Source organism: Panthera onca, chromosome A2 (genome assembly GCF_046562875.1).
Source record: "Panthera onca isolate mPanOnc1 chromosome A2, mPanOnc1 haplotype 2, whole genome shotgun sequence".
NCBI lineage: Eukaryota > Metazoa > Chordata > Mammalia > Carnivora > Felidae > Panthera > Panthera onca.
Genome location: NC_138340.1, coordinates 140580053 through 140590458, shown reverse-complemented (window position 1 = coordinate 140590458; position 10406 = coordinate 140580053). Strand labels below are relative to the sequence as shown.

The window sequence follows — 10406 nt, the reverse complement described above, 5'->3', positions numbered from 1 at the left end:
ACTCCATGAGTTCAAGCCCCGCGTCGGGCTCTGTGCTGACAGCTCAGAGCCTGGAGCCTGCTTCAGATTCCGTGTCTCCCTCTCTCTCTGCCGCTCCCCTGCTCATGCTCTGTCTCTCTGTGTCTCAAAAATAAATAAAAACATTAAAAAAAAAAAAAGGACCTTATTGATGTTTGCATTAGAAATGCTAGTGGTAAGGGCGCCAGGGTGGTTCAGTCACGTGAGCATCCGACTTCGGCTCGGGTCACGATCTCACAGTCTGTGAGTTCGAGCCCCACGTTGGGCTCTGTGCTGACAGCTCAGCCCTCTCTCTCTGCCCCTCCCACCCCCCACGCTCTGTCTCTCTCTCTGAAAAATGAATAAACCTTAGAAAAAAAAATTTTTTTTAAAGAAATGCTAGTGGTAGAATAGTAGTTGTAATACAGTAATAGTAGCTAATATTTGTTAATGTTTGCCAGGCACTATTCTAAATACTTGACTAATTTCCCTCTTAAATCTGCGCTACAACTCAGGAGTATGATTTTACAGGGTGCCTGGGTGGCTCAGTCAGTTAAGGATCCGACTTCTGCTCAGGTCATGATCTCAAGGCTCATGAATTTGAACTCCACGTCAGGCTCTGTGCTGACAGCTTAGAGCCTGGAGCCTGCTTCAGATTCTCTGTCTCCTTTTCTCTCTGCCCCTATTCCAGTTGCATACACACACACACACTCCCTTTGTCTCTCAAAAATAAACATTAAAAAAAAAAGTGTGATCTTGCAAATTATCTCCATTTCTCCAGATAAGGAAACCAGAATTCAGTGTGAATAGTGCTCTCCTGCTATTGTACTCCATTGTAGGCTACGTGGGGACCTTGGAAAAACAGGTGAAGAGATGGTGTAAGAACATAACCAAGGTTGTGTAGCTAGTAAGATGTGGAGCTAAATTTTGAACCTAGACAGTCTTCCTCCAGAACTCGTGTTCTTAACCATTGTATTATTTTTTATGAACATTCTTGGGTTGTTACTCCTGCCTGTACTATGTGGACTGTACCAAAACAGGCTCCATCCTGCTTACTTGACTTGTTTTGTCAAAGTAACTATACAGAATAAGTAGGAACAGAGGTAGTAAACTGGATTTCATTTTGTGCAAAAATCTTCATATGGATTATAGGTAGATCATGTTAATGGGGTAGGTATTTAAAAGGCATGGCTATGTTTATTTTTACATTTTTTACATTCATGTTTATTTTTACATTTACTAACTGCCATTCCAACTGCTCAGAGAACCTTACTGAACGTGATAGTTTTTTACTCCTATAAACTTCCAGATTAAGCTTTCCTGATCACTTTACAAATAATTCTATTTAAAGATCTTCAGTGTTGCTGAGTGGCTTCTAGACTAATTTTAGTAATTTTCAGAATGGCCTATTTCAAATCTCCCTAGGCTTCTCATATTTCATTCAGATTAATCATACACCACACACTTCAAAAGAAAAAGAAGCTTATCAGTTTGAGCCTTGCAAACAAAAAGATGGCAGCAAAGTTGATGCCCCCTTTCTTCTATCTGGGTACTGAGCGCAGAATATTCAAATTTCTCCCATTCTTTCCTTTGGGATGGAAATGATTTACATCTAGGATGACCGTATAATTTTTCATTCAGCCTGTAAATGATTTTGAGAGAAGTGTTAATACTTTCATAAGGATGGGGTTCCGGGGTAGCTCGGTTGAGCATCCGACTCTTGATTTTGGCTCAGGTCATGATTCCAGGGTTGTGGGATCAAGACCTGCATTGGGCTCCATGCTGAACGTGGAGCCTGCTTAATACTCTTGTCTCTCTCTGTCTCTCTCTCTCTGTCTCTCTCCCCCACTCATGTTCTCTCTCTCTAAAAGAAAAAAATTCCATAAGGTAACAGGAATAAACTATGACTGTCACGGGCAAACAGGGTATGTGGCGCCCACTGGAGTAAGGAAGGCTCAGTTTTGAGGGCTGCCTTCCTTTCTACCCCAGAAGTTGGAAAAGTAGTCTTACCTGAATAGAAATGACAGGATGTCAGCAGTGGCAGCCATTGTGAGCCACCAGGACTCAGGTTTCATTGTGTTTCTTCATTATCTGTTACTCTACTCCCTGCGCCCCTACCCCCCTCAGAATTGGGGGGATGGAAGAAAAGGAGTTTATCTTTGTCATTTCCTTTTCTAATCCTAAAGTGCAGTTACAGGAGTGAAGCTAATTGAGCTTTTCGCTGCAAAGCGGATTTATTTTCAAGCACAACGAGGATACTAGACAAAAGTGAAAGCAGTCTTCTGTCAAATGGAGATCAAGATTCTTAGGTAGCTGACTTTGGGACCTACTACAATGGGAAGGCTTGCTGTGTTGCCCTCGGAACTTGTCTCTACCTGATGCTTTAGCAGGCTTTTCAAACAGATACCCTTTGGGCCAGCTCTTCTAATTCCTTCTGCCCACCAGGATGGTATTCCAGATAGTCTGTGTTCTGTTTATCCAGGAACTCTCCCATGAAGTCTAAGAGATCAGTTCCACTGTTCTCAGAAGCTAAGGTCTTCAGGTCTTGCAGGACCTTCCTTCACACGTGCTCCAACTGCAAGAGCAGACATCAGAGTTTGTACGCCTCTTCCCAGTTCTTTACATCAGGCTCCAGTCACTGGAAGACAGATGCTACCCTCATGTTTTCTCTGTCAAAGGGAGGAAATCAACAATGTTCTGTATAAGAAAATTCCCACATACAGGCTAATACCAACCTTTGCCTTTTCCTCCCAGCCTCCGTGGTTACATAAACACTCCTATGCAAGTGTGTTGTGCGGTCTAGGGTAAAGTAGCAAATCGCTGAACATACCATGAGTATTTTCCAACTGAGGGTAGAATATTCTTTAAAACTCAGTACTTAACTAACGGGATTGCTGCCCATGCTACAATAATAGTAATACTACCTTTTTGAGAACAAAGTAAATGAAAAGGTAGACGTTTGGTTTAGAGGAGGATCAAGAGGCTTATTTTTAATAGAATTCACAAAAAATCAAAGTGGGAATGTGATGTGTGATTTGAGTTATTGATGGGGACCGGAGAAGTTTATTTAAAAGTGTTTATTTAGAGGCAATAAACCAAAACTCTAGTTAGTGAAGGAAAGTAGCTAACGATTGAGAAAAATAGTGAATTAGAATAGGCTACCCCTAAATCCTAATGTCTTAACAACAGAAGTTTGTTTCTTGCTCATATTACAGGTCTAATGAGGGCTGACAGTTCTCGAAAGAGTCACTCAAGGGATCTGAGCTGAGGATGATGCCATTTCAACACATGCTTCCATAACCATAGGGCAGGAGATTTCTCATGATCTTCGAATATCATGTTTGTTTGTTTGCTTGCTTCCGGATGAACATTTTATGCATTTCTAAAGATAAACATTACTGTTTTATAACAATGTTTCATTTTACTCTCTTTTTCTATCACTGGAGGGCTGATTCCTTTTCTCAGGGTAAAACAGATCTACAATCCCTACCTAAGTACCAGACTTCAAGAATGTTCATAATTCATTTGGAAGCAAAAGCTGACCTGAATTGGTCTTTATCTCACTTTAATGTGAATGTGAATATATTTTTGTCACAGATTTAATGTATTTGATTCTGGACTACTTCCCCAGACCTACTGACAGTGTTACAGAACATACAGCATATGCTCATATTACCTTTCAAAAATCTGCAAAATCTGAATTCAAACACATTTGTCCCTTAAAGTTTCAGAAAAAAGTTTTCAGAAAAAAAAAAGCATATATATAGTTTCTTAACAAGCTCACAGAGGTATGATCCAAACTTAATCCATATAAATAATTTCTAAAAGCATAATTTTCAGGTCCTTGGTTTTCTAAATTCTTCTAATATATTTTTCTAATACATTCATTTATATCAAAATACATTTTGGCCTGGAGTAAACAATGAGAAATACTTTGAAATGTTTGATTTCATACAGCCAGTAGGTGGCATCTTTGTAAAAATAAAAGCACATGAGGGGCACCTGGGTGGCTCAGTCGGTTAAGTGTTGACTTCAGCTGATCTCACAGTTTGTGATCTCACAGTTCGTGAGTTCAAGCCCCATTTCGGGCTCTGTGCTGGCGGTTCAGAGCCCAAGGCTTGCTTCAGATTCTGTGTTTCCCTCTCTGCGCCCCTCCCCTGCTCACACTCTTTCTCTAAAAAATAAATAAACATAAAAAAAAAAAAAGCACATTAAAAGATCTGTCTATTGTATAAATAAATACTGAGATAAGAAAAGATGGATGTTTCATGAGAAATAAAGTTAAGTCATTTTGAGCAATAACTCCTGAGAAAATGCATAAGTTTATTGTGAAAAGTAAAATGTAAAATGAAATTTTAAAAATTACTTTTCCACTTTCAGAATTGAGATTCTTTTTCCTAGTGGTTGTTTTCAGCCTGCATTTACATTTATTTTGTAGAACCAAACAACTATATGTTTGTGTGTATATTTGTGTGTGTATGTATATGTATGTATGTATGTGCATGTGTGTGTATGTGTGTGATTTTGATGTGTAATAACCACTCCCACCTGTAAAGACTAACTCAGAAACCCACCAATTTAAGTTAGGCTCATATATTTTAAGACAGTTGTGTAAGATCATCTCCACAGCAAAGTATAAATAAAATATGAACGTATCGTGGGTATCAAGTCACATTTAACACTGTGAAGTACTTCAAGTTTTCTATCACCAGGTTTTCCTTCCTCCATCTCCTGCCTCTATGCCTACACCTCACAAGCAGGACAGTGCATGATAAATTTTAAAGAGAGCCAGCACAGTGAGTGTTTAAAACCAATGGAATTCTCGTTACTAGTAAAATTTAAGATACACTATGATTTTGGAGATGGCTATAGAAGAGTGGAAGAAGTTTACATATCTCCAATCACACCTGGTTTACCCATGAGAGACTAACCCTAGGGGTTATATGAATGCTTCCCCCTCTTTTCTCAGCTCTTTGTGAATATGTGGAATCATGAAGTGATTTAAACAAATTTGCTTTTATTTAAAACCATTATTAAAGCTGACTATATTTGAGAATATAATACATATTTTATATTGTTCTAGTAAGAAACTGTCATAAAATGGGATGAAGACATTGAGAAAAATGACACTGGACATTAAGAAGTTATTGGGGGCATGAGAATGTAATTTCAGTGGAACGGTATAAAGGACTGAAGACATTGAACATTATGAATGAAGAATGGACTTTTACTATCTACGACAAAAATTTTAATTTAATCAACCTTACGTGCCTTTTAACTATCAAAGTGTGTTAGACAACATAGAATAGTCGTTTAAAATTGAGGTCTGGAATCAGACTGGGTTTAATCCTGGCTGCCCACTAAACCTCTCTGAGCCTTAGTTTCCTCATTAAGTAAAACGAGGCTAATCATAATTCCTCTTTAATAAAAACCTTGTAAGGATTAAATTAGAAATATATGTGAAGTGCTTAGTAACAAAATACTTAAGTATTAGCTATTATTATGAAGCTACGTAATATCTGTCACAACATTTGCAACAGGAATATAATTGATCCTTTCCCAATAACATGTGCTGCTTTAAAAACCTTCTTAATTTAAAGAATTTACAGTGATAGAAAAAACCTTTATAATTCCGTGATTAACCAAAGCTTTGCTTCTCCTGACTTAAAAGAATAGCTCCTGTCTCCCTTTTCTCTTTGGCTACCAGGAAGCTAAGAGCCAAGTTCTAATATTTACAAAGGCAAGCAGGCACACACTGTGTACAACAATCTTCTCTTGTCAAGGTCTTCACTCTCACTTTATATTTACATATAATTACATTACACATAATATATTACATACCATTTTTTAGATCTATAAGCCAAACTGCTTTCAGCTTTTGGTTCGGAGAACTGTGCCCTGCCGCAAGTTTAAGTGAGAGTCTGGAGGGTAGCGGCCGATTCACTTTAGGACGTAGGTACCCAGCACAGAAACACCCTGCCGCCAGCTTTCTCCTCCTCGCCCCCGATCCCGCCCAGGTCACGCTCAGATCCGGTTCAGGACCCGCTTCAGGTCCAGCTCCTCCCTTCGCCACACCCCCCCTCCCGCCCCTCGCCCCTAGCTCCGCCCCTCTCCTTCCCTCCCCCGCTTTACTTTCCAGCGCGGGCACCGCCTCTTCTCGCGTGAGCGGGGCGGGGCGGGAGGAGGTGGCGCCGGGGCCGTTGCTAGGATATGGCCGGCAACACAGAATGTGGCGGGTGCGGACGCTGCTTCCTCTGAGAGATTTTTGAGAAACCTATGCGACCCAAGTAGCTGCTTTTCTGAGTCAGGTAGGAGGACAGGTTCTGGCTGCCCTCCCTTGGCCCCACCCTCAGACCGGCCTTGAACCGGTGACAGGCGCTGAACTCCCAGAACTTTGTACGGGGCGCTGATCCCTCCAGGGCTCTGGGGACTGCTTGGCGGCTGGACACTGTTCCACCTTTGCTTCAGAAACCGTGCAAAGCATCCCATCTTTCTTAGTTCCTTTTCTGGCTCTGGATCCCAGGTTTGGGATTCGGAAGCAGCAGCAGCAAGGCGGGAGGTGTACCTCATCTTCCACCCGGAGTGCTTATCACGGTAGTAGTAGTAGTAGGTAGGCATCCATGGGGACCATTTTGAGTCTTTTCTAAATAGAGGGCTTTCATGCTTTCCTCCTTGGCACTCTCCTCTCCACCCACGGTCTTTGCTGTACCTCTTAAAAAACGTAAAAATTAAACAGGTTTATTTGGTAGAAGGCAAAACTGGATCCCAGCCTTACTGGTTCCATCAACATTCTACATATATCAGTGAAATCATGCAAACTGTAAGTGAAAGGGGGACATTTTTGTATGCAATCATCATAGGGACTACTTTGGACAATTTTTTTAAAGATGAAAACATTTACGTTTGAGTAGGTAAAGGTAAAAGTGATAAGAAGTTCAAACAGTAAAAAGAATGTGCAGTGAAAATCTGTTTTATGCTTCAAGGACCCGGCCTTGAGACAGTAGTGTGTTATTGAGACCATCTGGACTGGATTCCTGACCGAACCCAGTAAAGGTCCTGTATAAACTCTTTAAGATTCTGGCTGGTGGGTCCAGAGATCTGCTGTCTTGCAGCTGCCAAAGATAAGCCTTGTTTGTAAGTTCCCTTGCTTATTAAACTTGCCACCTACCATTCTGGAATGCTGCCTCTTTCTTTGGTTTCTCCTTGCGTTCCATGTATGGGGCTCAGTTTCGGATTTAACCCCAGGGAACTCTAGAGGTTGTAAACCAACAGCTTTGCTTTTTTACTTAATTGAATCGTAAAGTATGTAGCTTTTAGAATTGGCTTAGCATAGTTCATTTGAGATTTGCCCATGTTGTACCAATAGTTTATTCCTTTTTTTATTGATGAGTAGTATTCCATTTTATGAGTGTCTCCTATGTGCAGCCATGCCTCAACTAAGGAACATTTGTGTTGTTTCCAGTCTTTGGTGATTAAGAATAAAGCCTTTATGGGGCGCCTGGGTGGCTCAGTCGGTTAAGTATCTGACTTCAGGTCAGCTCATGATCTCATGGTTTGTGGATTCCAGCCCCATGTCAGACTCTGTGCTGACAGCTTGGAGCTCGGAGCCTGGAGCCTGCTTTGGATTCTGTGTCTCTCCCCTCCCCCCCCCCCCCCCCCCCGCTCTCTCTCTGCCCCTCTCTTGCTCACGCACTGTCTCTTTCTCCCAAAAGTAAACATTTAAAAAATCAAAAAAGAATAAAGCATTTATAGACTTTTATATACAGATTTTGTAGGTGTGTAGTTTTTCATTCCTTCTGGGTAAAGGACACAGATTGCTGGGTCATATGATAAGCATATATTTAATTTTATAAGAAAACTGACAGTTATTTTAAGTGCCATACAATTTTCGTTTCCACCATCAAGGTGTAAGAAGTCCGCTTGTCTTCATACTCACTAGCGCTTGCTATTGTTGGGCTAAAAATATATATATATTTGAAGTTCCATTTCTTTAATAACGAATGACATTGAGCATCTTCTCACGTGCTTGTTCTCAGGCCAGGGCTAGAATGAGGCAACTGGGTCCCAGACTTAGGAGTCATCTATTTTTAGGTGCACCTGCAACTATAGCACAGCGCGGGTGCTGCATTGCTCCTGTGCCGCTCTAGTCTTGACCCCACTTATTCTGAAGGATATTCTTTGTTGACTTGCCTGTTTAAATATTTTACTCATTTTTAAACTACTATTCTTTTCTTGTTGAGTTTTGAGAGTTCTCTATATATTCTGGCTACAAGTCCTTGATCAGATATGAGCTTTGTAAAAAATTGCCCCCCGGGCTATGGTTTGTCTTTTTATTCTTCTAGGTGTGTTTTTAGAAGAGCAAAAGTTCTTGATTTTGTTGTTATTGCTGTTTTAGAAGAGGACATCTTGGCCATTTTAGCAGGGGGAGGATGACCCACCAGACGGAGACAAAAGCATTACCTCAGCCTCTCCGAAGGAATGGGAGGACTATGTTTGCCAGGAATCAGGGCTTCCTTATGAGACTCTTTCTAATCAGGCCATTATGCCCCATTATGGGAGAAAATAACCAAAAGGAAGATTTTTTTTTTTTGTAAGTGAGAGCCTAAAGAAGTTTCTTGAATGTTTTAAAAATTGAGCTTTTGTTCAGTTTTTTTTTTTCTCATTTCACTTTTTCTCTTTATTGTTTTGGAATTTTAAACCTTTATCTCAGCTCTTTTATTGGTTGTACTTGAAATTCACCTATGCATATTTAATTTAACAAAGTCTAGGGTTAAGAATATCATATCCCTCAGTTTTGTAAATAGTATAAGGATTTGAGAACAGTTCATGCTCATCTTTCCCTTCCTAATTACATATTACTATTGTCTAATATTTCAATTTTCTGTTATTTTGTGTTGACAGTATTTGTTTGGGGTTTACCCATATGTTTATAATTTATTTGTTCACCTCTCCTTTTGCACTTTGGACTTCGGTTGAGCCCATTTTCCTCCATCAAATGTATCCTTTACAAGTCCTTAGAGTAGATATCTTGGTGGTAACTTATTTGTTAAGTGTTTCAAAAGATAATTTTGCTAAGTGCACAGTTTTATGTTGATAGTTCTCTTCTTTTAATTAGTCCATCGTTGCCGTGACTTCTATATTTCTGATGAGAAATCTACAGTGAGTTTACTTTTCTCCTTTGTATTAATGTTAACAAATTAATGTAATTCAAAACCGTAGATGATATGTACTTTATCACTGTATGCTTTCCAGACCTTCTCTTTGTTATTCTGTAATGTAATTACAACATATATGGCTTTGAATTGTGTTTACTTGCCCTGTTAAGTGCATATTTATGTTATGCTTCTTGGGTCTTTGGATCCATATTTTTTATCAGCTTTGTGAAATTCTCAGCCACTACCTTTAAAAATATCTTCTCTCTTCCATCTTTTTGTTTTCTCTGGGATTCCAATGTGACCTATACTAGATCAGGGGCTGGCAGACTCTTTCTGAAAAGGGCTTCTCAGGCCACGTGCAATCTCTGTTGCATATTCTTCGTTGTTTTTTATTTTCAAGTACAAAACCATTCTCAGCTCACGGTAAGATCTACTTACCAGTAAAATAGGCTAGACTTTCTTTTTCTCTTTTGCATGGCCCTTAATCTCATACTTTTCATCTCCTTATCTCTTTACAGCATTCTATATAAAATCTTTTTATTTATCTTCTAGTTCATTAATAATTCTCTCTTGAACTCTAATGCTATGTTCATTGAATTCCATAAGTATATATTTTTATTCCAGATATTCCATACTTTTGGAAATTTGTCACCTAGTAGACAGAGAACTTCACTGACTAACGTTATTTTTTTTCTATATAAGGATTTGTGCTTAACGTGTTAGCCCTCAACACAACTTTCCCATCTCACTACTGGTCCAAGTTCTAGTCTGCCCCCTGCTGGGCCACTTCTCCCATCCTCCCTTCCATCCTCCCTTCCACCCTTCCTTCCTGGCTGCCAGCTTTTTAAGGTAGGCTTCCTGCTCTGCTGGCTCTTCACTGCTCTGATTCAGCTCCTGCCCCTGCAGCCTGGCTGTTGGCTGCCCTAGCCCACCCTGGGCCCAAGCTCCTGGATGCTGTCATACTGTCTCCCAAGCCAAAGCTCTTGGTTGCTGTAGCTCAGGCCCTAGCCAGCTCCAAGATCCTCCCACAGTTTGTTGATATGTTTGTTCTGGGGAACAGAGGTCATTGGAGACCTCTGCTACGATTTGTGAGAGCAAAGCTACCACAAAGAGTGTTTACTATCTGGGGTACAGTTGCTGTGGAGCCGGCAGAATCCTTGGAGCTTCTAATCAATTGTAGTCTCAGAAGCATAAATCCTGTGTTAGGTTGTGTTTAGAAAAAAAAAAAACTATTCAAATAAGTCCTTTCACAAG

General features: G+C 40.2%; 1 protein-coding gene and 1 long non-coding RNA gene across 3 annotated transcripts in view; one reads left to right on the top strand and one right to left on the bottom strand.

The window, feature by feature from the left end:
- Positions 1-1489: 1489 nt before the first annotated feature.
- Positions 1490-6160, bottom strand: LOC144614766 (uncharacterized). The gene is made up of 3 exons (XR_013552898.2): positions 5839-6160; positions 2008-2666; positions 1490-1639 (listed from the first exon to the last, which is right to left on the bottom strand). It is a non-coding gene; the product is annotated as an uncharacterized LOC144614766 (long non-coding RNA).
- Positions 6161-6212: 52 nt separating this feature from the next.
- IQUB (IQ motif and ubiquitin domain containing) overlaps positions 6213-10406 on the top strand; it is a 232323-nt gene continuing 228129 nt past the window's right edge. For both annotated transcript variants that reach the window (XR_013552896.2, XM_078440009.2), the window contains exon 1: positions 6213-6305. The gene's annotated coding sequence lies outside the window, so the exon portion shown is untranslated. The remainder of the gene's footprint in view (positions 6306-10406) is intronic.